The 9170-nt window shown below is 37.6% G+C and overlaps 1 protein-coding gene across 3 annotated transcripts in view; it reads right to left on the reverse strand.

The window, feature by feature from the left end:
• LOC133848465 (potassium voltage-gated channel protein Shaker) overlaps positions 1 to 9170 on the reverse strand; it is a 233032-nt gene that overhangs the window by 167055 nt on the left and 56807 nt on the right. The window lies entirely within an intron of this gene.

The raw sequence follows: 9170 nt of genomic DNA on the forward strand, positions 1-9170 counted from the left end.
TTCGGTCAAACTTGATCACTTATCTGTCTTTTTCATTTTAATCGTTCAATAATTCAAAACTTTCAATAGTTATGATAGCTCAAACGAAATACATATGTATGTACATAACTCACTCTACGCAACTGATTAACATCACGTTTCTATACAGCACATTACATCTAAAGTTGAACTGATAATGAAGAAGTTGCTTACTAAGAAATCGAATTTCTCAAAAAGAAATTTTTCAAAATTAGGAATTAAATACTCGATAAAATGTAGTATATAGACACCCGCTAAGATAATGTGTACAGCTTTCTGTAACACTACTCAAAATTTGAGTTTCTTTCAAAAAACTAACTTGAAAAAGCCCTGCAAAATGGACATCAATGATGGCATGTGGAACAGCTGACTTTAACAGTCAATATGTTAAGACAGGACCGTTAGGTTAACATTTCTGTTATGTAATTAAATCTTTGCTGTTATGTAACTTAACACTTTCATCGATTCTTAATATGTAAAGTTAACATTTCTGTTATATAACTTAATAGTTTGATCTATTCTTAGTATGTTAAGTTAACTTATCTGCTATGTACCTTAACACTTTAATTTATTCTTATTATGTTAAGTTAACATTTCTGTTATGAAACTGAACAGTTTTATCTATTCTTAGTATATTAAGTTAACTTTGCTGTTGTAACACTTTCATTTATTCTTAATATGCAAAATTAACTTTTCTGTTATATAACTTAACTGTTTGATCTAGTCTTAGTAGGTTAAGTTAACTTATCTGTTAAGTCCCTTAACACTTTCATGTATTATTATTATGTTAAGTTAACATTTCTGTTATTTAGTCCCTTAACACTTTCATGTATTATTTTTATGTTAAGTTAACATTTCTGTTATTTAACTGAACACTTTGATCTATTCTTAATGTTAACATCAAAATATAATAACTTTGCATACTTGGGTTAAATGACTTTATGCCAAGGAAAGAGATCAAATTTTCCATAGTGCACTGACTGCAATGACTGTCGCTAGCAAGTTGCTCGCTTAACTGGCTGGCAATTTTCCAGCCTCGAAGCTGAAGCATCTGGACACCATGCGAAGCAGCAATTTGTCAAGGCAGCTGACAAAAACAACAGAAACACGAGAAATAAACGGATAAAATTAAAATAAAAGGCAACATTACATAAAAATGAAAACGTATCGGGCTTGGGTAACTGCAAACGCATGTGTGTACGAGCGAGCACTCGACGTTCTCTTTGTCCTCCCGCAATGTGATTCATTTGGGCTTGAAGCCCGCAGCTAACTGCGACGAGTCGAGCAAGGAACCAAGTTGAGCCAAGTCGCAAAGTTCTTTAAAACAAATTTCAGAGTTTTAATTGCTTTCACTGAATTGCGATTGCGATGTCAGCATTTCTCTCTCCCTCTGCGAAGTACATTAAATTCCTATTCCATTCAAAATTGATAAACCTTATCTGTCACTAATATTCTAGATTGTAATACGAATCGCTACGTCCCACCTAATTATAGACATATACATACATGCTTTAAGAGAACATTCCCGGATAATTTTTTAGAGATGTATTTGATTACCGAAGCTGTAGCATACAAGACTGAGGGAAAATCTTCAAGTGATGACGCGAATGACGCAGACGACGAAACTTCGTCATAATGTGATGATTCAACTGATGAATTTACAGGCAGCAAAACGATCTAAGACCTTAAAACAAAAATAACAGCTGCTGGTTGGAATCGGAAAGCAAAGAATCTACTGCTAAAAGATAGAAATTAATTCTACTAGCCTGATAAGAAATAATCAATGATCAACTAATTTCTACAGTTATTGATATTCACATGTTAGTTCCAACGTTCATTTATTTACATATACAAGGTGCGTTCCAAAGTAAACAGGATTTTTAACAAAAAGACAGAACAAATAGTTTTTTCGGCAAAATCAATTTATATTATTCAAAATAGTCTCCTTCTGCTTTAATACTGCTTTTTGCACGGTCCAAAAGCAAGTCGAATGAGTGTTTTAGCTCGTTGCCCGGTATGGCCTCCAGTATGCCGGTGCAAGCCTTTTGAATGGCCTCGACGTCTGCATAACGCTTTCCTTTCATCGGCAAATGCATTTTTCCGAAAAGGTAGAAGTCGCACGGTGCAATATCAGGTGAATACGGGGAGTGGTTGATGGTTAAAATGTGATTTTTGGTCAAATAGTCGGTCCTTCGAATGTTTAATTCTGAGCAATTTTTGGACGTCAGTCAATTTGTGCGGAACAAACCGTGCACACACCCAAATGTTCGGTCAAAATGCGATAAATCGATGTTTTGGAGATGTTAAATTCTATTTCCATTAATTTCAATGATGATTTCCGCTGATTTTTTATGAATTCACGCAGAGTTTCGATGGAATTTTCTGTGATCAAGGATTTTGGTTGGCCCACATGTTCATCGTCATTTATGTCCTCACGATCACTTTAAAAACGTTGAAACCACTCGTGCACTCTGCTACGGGATAGGCAACCATCGCCATAAACTTTTTTCATCCATTGAAACGTTTCGGTAAAAGTTTTAAAACAAAATTTAATGTTGGCTTTTTGTTCGAAGCTCATTTTCGCACCGATGACAAAAACATACTGACACTTAAAACGCAATAACTTCACTTCCAATAGATGAAATATCATGAAATTTTTACTGGAAGTCGATAAAGGATAGCACATTCTAACGCACCAGTTGACATAAATATGGCGCCACCAGAGGGCGCTAAATTCAAAAAGTCCTGTTTACTTTGGAACGCACCTTGTACATATGTATGTATGTCCATATGTAAAAATCTAACGCTACTATCAAATTAAACTAGTCTTGCAGAAGTTGTTGCAGGCAGGTCGAAAAAAAGCTTCGAATTTTATTCAACGTTTGACTAGTTGCCTGTTGTATGTGTTTGTTGTATAAAGTGTATGTATGTGTATGTGTATAGTTATTAATGTGTGTGTGTGTGTGTGTATAATTTGTAATAAAATGTAGAATTGTATTGCTTTCTTCAATCTTCTTCCGGTGGTGAACGTTGTAGCTGCACGCTCAGCTCGTGGGGTTCAAGTAGTTGTCCCCGCTGGCCGACGAGCTTAACCTTCTTTTCCCCTGCCATCTGCAATGCAGCGAACAGAAATTGCGAAATATCACCAGGTGGCTGATTCTCCATCAGTTGAGCCATTGTCGCCTGTCCCTCAGCTTCTTCGCAGCCCTGCACGATTGTCTCATTTAAAGCATCCATGTTCATTGTTCGCTCCTGCACAGAGTTCATTCGGGCCGTCAATTCATGGATATCGTCCTCCTCGGAAATTCCTTTGCGAGGACAGGCTTCTGCGATGCCATATTCTTCATTGCTCGGCGATGCAGAGTCGCCCAGCTTAGAATCATCGAGATTATTCATTTTGAAAAAAGTTGAAAAAAAACTGAACAAGAGGAGCAAAGTAAACTTGTCACGTTGGCGTTCGACAATTAAAGAAGGAGATGACAATTAGAGATGGTCAAAGTTAATGTTACGTCATCTGCTAGAGATGAACTAGAGTACAGCATTAGTTTCTATTCATATAAAATAACTGAATACCCAATTTCAGTGCTGTAAAGTGCAAATTATCTTCATCTCCACGGAAATCTTTAGTAAAACCAAATATAATATATTGCAACCATTTTAAATATGTATGCATTTTAAATCTCACTGTGAGTGAAGTTGTTCGCACATTTAATTGAGTTCATTGAGTTGTCCCGTTCTAACACATTATGCGCCTGCATAATTATGAATACATCTTGCTCGCTCTGTCACACAACTGCTTCACTTGTCTAATTGGAGTGGATTCTAGCCCATTATTATTTCGAAGAAGGCATCTCCTTATACATACATATATACATATATGTATTCCTGATAGGCGCCAACAGCCGAGATGATGCAGCCCAGTCTGACTGCCTGACTATAAGAGATAGAGGATCTGATGGCTCTTGTTATTGTTGCTCGCAGATCAAGTTTGTGTTTTTTTGCCATTCGCACTTTTGCCCCCACAAAGCGATGAAACAAACGAAGCGAAATTTAAAAGTTTTTATGATTCCTGAGAATTTGGTTGCAATCAGATAAAAATTGAAAATATATTTAAGAATCATCTGTCGGAGCTTAGATACTTTGTTGTTGCTTCTATCATAAGTTAGACACGGTAGTGTGCAATCTGAAATGAATATATGTACATATATACATACATATTCATATTTTTGTATGATGCTGCAACAATGGCAAGGACAGAAACACACGTACGTAGATATATACATACATACAAATGTATCTGATCTGCGAGTAACAATAACAAGAGCCGTCAGAACTTCTATCTCTTATAGATTTATAGAGGCAGGCAGTCACACTGGGCTGCATCAAAAATATATATGTATATGTATGTACATACATACATATGTATACGGAGATGCCTTCTAAATAATAATGGGATAGAATCTACAGAGAGCTTTCTCCAATTAGACAAGTGAAGCAGTTGTGCGACAGAGCGAGCAAGATCTAGGCATGGCATAATTAGGCATGGCGCATGTGTTAGAACGAGACAACTCGATGAACTCAATTAAATGTGCGAACAACTTCACTCACAGTGAGATTTAAAATACATATGTACATATTTAAAATGGTTTCAATATATTTTACTTTGCTAAATATTTCCGTGGAGAGGAGCATTCTAAAAAGTCAAAGATAATTTGCACTTTACAGCACTGAAATTGGGTATTCAGTTATTTTATATGAATAGAAACTAATGCTGTACTCTAGTTCATCTCTAGCAGATGACGTAACATTAACTTTGACCATCTCTAATTGTCATCTCCTTCTTTAATTGTCGAACGCCAACGTGACAAGTTTACTTTGCTCCTCTTGTTCAGTTTTTTTTCAACTTTTTTCAAAATGAATAATCTCGATGATTCTAAGCTGGGCGACTCTGCATCGCCGAGCAATGAAGAATATGGCATCGCAGAAGCCTGTCCTCGCAAAGGAATTTCCGAGGAGGACGATATCCATGAATTGACGGCCCGAATGAACTCTGTGCAGGAGCGAACAATGAACATGGATGCTTTAAATGAGACAATCGTGCAGGGCTGCGAAGAAGCTGAGGGACAGGCGACAATGGCTCAACTGATGGAGAATCAGCCACCTGGTGATATTTCGCAATTTCTGTTCGCTGCATTGCAGATGGCAGGGGAAAAGAAGGTTAAGCTCGTCGGCCAGCGGGGACAACTACTTGAACCCCACGAGCTGAGCGTGCAGCTACAACGTCCACCACCGGAAGAAGATTGAAGAAAGCAATACAATTCTACATTTTATTACAAATTATACACACACACACACACACACATTAATAACTATACACATACACATACATACACTTTATACAACAAACACATACAACAGGCAACTAGTCAAACGTTGAATAAAATTCGAAGCTTTTTTTCGACCTGCCTGCAACAACTTCTGCAAGAATAGTTTAATTTGATAGTAGCGTTAGATTTTTACATATGGACATACATATATACATATTTGCACATATTCATATTTTAGTATGATGCTGCAACAATGGCAAAGACAGAAACACACCTATATGTATATATGTACATACATATATACAAATGCGCACGTGCTCGTCTTTCGGCGCTACACTCGAACTTCGAATTTCAAAATCAGCCGAAGTCTCGCAGTGCTCAGCTCTTCCAGAGTTGTCATAACGCTCAATATCAACTCATTGCACGTTTAACACTGTTCACTCGCAATTTTCGCAACGTAACGTTTTAATATTGCTATGGATAAAATACCAATTCCAAACGCAAGCTGGTAACACTAAAATAGTTTTGCTTTTTACAACAATTTGCAATTTACTCGTATATAGAGTTGTTTTTACATTTAAAGAGTTTGTCTTCTGTGTTCAATTTGGAAATCGTATTTAAATTTTTGAAAATGACAGTGCGATATACAGATTGGAAAGATGAAAAAATTTATCGCGACGAACAAAATGTGACAATTGGCATGGCTTTCAGTTAAAAACATAACAGCTGATCATCTTATCTTATCATCAGCTGATCAAACTTAGTGCACTTCAGACATATTGTGAACAAGATGATTTGAGGAATTAATTGTTGATATGCTGCTAAATATTTGACATATCGTAGTGCTTTTCAATAAGCTGGTTGCAGCATTAAGAAAACACACAATGGGTTAAAGCCCGGGACTAAAACAGAGACTGAGACTTATCTCATCTCAGTTGCGTTGCGTTGAGCTGAGTGGAGCTGAGCTCCGTTGAGTTGCATGGAGCCATTGAGGACAGTATTCATATTCACAAATTTTTGTCATATTGCAAAGTGCACTCAAGCGTGGCGCATTCAAGCGAATAAGCGGTGGATGGGCGGCAGTAACAGTAACAGTAAGAGAGTGGCATGTGGAAGAGAGAAAGCACAAACATTCAGAGCGGAGTTAAGGAGCGCAGCTGTCCTCATGGCTATAACTGCTGTCGTTTGTCCTTGGGTCCTTTGTCGTTTGTTGCTCCACACTCGTCGCCTATTGCCTGTCGCTTCTCGCTTCTCACTTCTCACTTGTCGCTTGTCGCCTGTCGCCGTTGCCTCAGCTCAACGATCTGTCAACGTCAACGGTGCGTATGATAAATTTTTATTGTGCAGCGCCTGCTGCTGCCCTTTGCTCAAGTAGCTTACGCTTCGTCAGCTCTCATCTTTGTGGCAAGCACACACAAGCGAACAAAATAAATACATACATGTATAAGAAAATATTGAAATAATATTTAATGAAAATGCTTGCAGAGAGCAAGCAAAACGCTCTCGAGTGCCAAACGCAGCTAATTACGCATGCGGCTTTATCATTTATTGTCATGACAACAACAATCCCTGCTTACAGCTTGTACAAGATGGCAACGTGTGTGTGTGTGTGTGTGTGCACGAAATATATTCGAGGTTGCCCGCCTGCCAGTCAGCTTACAGCGAGGATTATGCGCACTCTCTGCAGCGCCTTTGCTCCTTCGCCTTCGCCTTCACCTTCTCCTCATCCTCTGACCTAACTTACACTTATTTATCACATAACCAGCAGCAACAGCAACACCAACAGCAAGAGCAGCTCAGCAGCCCAGTTCAAGCTCTGACTGCAATAAATAAAATTTTCCCTGCAATTTTCCTGTTCAAATTAATAGCACAATGCACACACAATGCGCAATTTTTTAACATGCGCCAACATTTTTTACAATTTTCCATTCCCGCTTTCGCTGCTCCTCTGCTCTGCTGCTGCGCGGCAAATAAATTTCTACAGCGAAAATATTACCTCGAATTACATTGTGCTTAAAATCACTTTAAAAGTAGTCTCTAACATTTTTGTTCACTTTTATCCAATTGAAATTCCACATGTTATACTAAATGTGAAACCTTTTTATATTCAAAAATAAACAGCAGATAAACGGACTAACATTTGTTGTAATTACATACGACTTTAATATTTAGAGAGCAAGAGAGAGAGCAGCGCTTAAATATGGTAATTGTGAATTACAATTACGTTGCGATAGCATAATGCCATGTGCTCTCGAGTTGCAGCTGCAATCGGTCGCATTGGTTGCACATTAAATTGATAAGCCTCGGCTCTAGCTGCCACGGTTTGCCACCGAGTGTGGCAATTAGCCCAGCTACTGCGCAACAAGGGCGCACAGAGATAAAGCGAAAGCAAAAGAGAGATAGAAAATAAAGAGTGCTGTGTGAATCTGCCGCGAATCTGAGCTGCTATTTAAATTGCCAGGTAATTAACCGTCGTTGTCACCTTGTGCGCTGCCAAGGTAACATTCACCCGACCGAGCGACTTCTTGTGTGCTCCTTCTCGTATCGTATTATACCTAAAATGGCAACAGCAACAAACTCTGAGTGTGTGTGTGTGTGTGTGTGCGTGTGTGTGGGAAGCAGGCGGCACAACAACATGATGGCAAACAGAAAAGTTTAAATTAGGCGTAAAATAGCAAAACTCGCCTCGCCTCTGAGGTAGCTAGTAGCTACTCCGTTTCCGTTTTTTCGTGGTGGCTCTGGGGCGATGAACAAAGTTTTGTGCCGCAACGAAAATGCCTTGAAATCGCGTGAAAAAGCATTAAAAATACATTTTGTGATTGCAAATTCCATAAGTGACAAACAATTTATTAGTTAAACAGAATGATTAATGGCAAAATTCATTTGCTTTCATGCTTCTGTCAAATATAACAGACACTTTAACAGGCACTCTATCACAGCGACACATCATCTGTAGTCCCAAAGCATATTCAAATTGAGAGACATGCTAAATATTTGATATACCTACAAACATACATACATACATACGGCTGACAACTCGTTGCGCCAGAGCTGGCAACTTAATTTGGAGTTGCCACATTGTCCACCTCTCATACATTTTTTAAAAGCAATAGCAGAGCAATAATTGTTAATAATTTGAATTGCAGTGCACTGTAATTATCGCCTTGTTAGCTTTAATCGTTGTGTAAATTAATGACAGGTAACAATTGACTGACGTAGCCTGATTAAATCACTGTTGCCATTTAAATATTGTTAGGATGCTGCACATTTAGTGATGTGAAGAAGGAGCTTCTATTAATTGAATGATTAATCGATTATATAACAAAATATATATAAAAAGTATAAGCTAATATAACTCAGCTGATTTACACTTTTTTCGATATATATACACAAAAATATTAGCTAAAATACGGCCACACTTGAAGAATCATTGCCGATCAATGATGCGGCTCCATTAGCTATCCCTCTCTTACACACATTGAATGATGTGGCGGAAGATTCCACTTAACGGAAATTTCTATGCTGCAACCCACTCTAAACAGACAACAAAGCGATATTTTTCATAGATAAGTTCTACTGAAAACAAGGCAAATAAGAAAATATGAGAACATGTATAGTCTTTGATCCATCACTGAATAAATACAAAACTAATAAATATTTACAAATTATTGATATTAATATTAATAATTTCTTTAAAAATTACAAAAATTGCTGATTGATCATCAAATCATTTGATTAATCGATTATACGATTAATAATCGTACGGCTCAAGCTCATCGTTAACTTGAATAATCGATTAGTGACATTATTTTGTCATCACTACAA

The sequence above is a fragment of the Drosophila sulfurigaster genome, chromosome X (assembly GCF_023558435.1).
Source record: "Drosophila sulfurigaster albostrigata strain 15112-1811.04 chromosome X, ASM2355843v2, whole genome shotgun sequence".
Taxonomy (NCBI): domain Eukaryota; kingdom Metazoa; phylum Arthropoda; class Insecta; order Diptera; family Drosophilidae; genus Drosophila; species Drosophila sulfurigaster.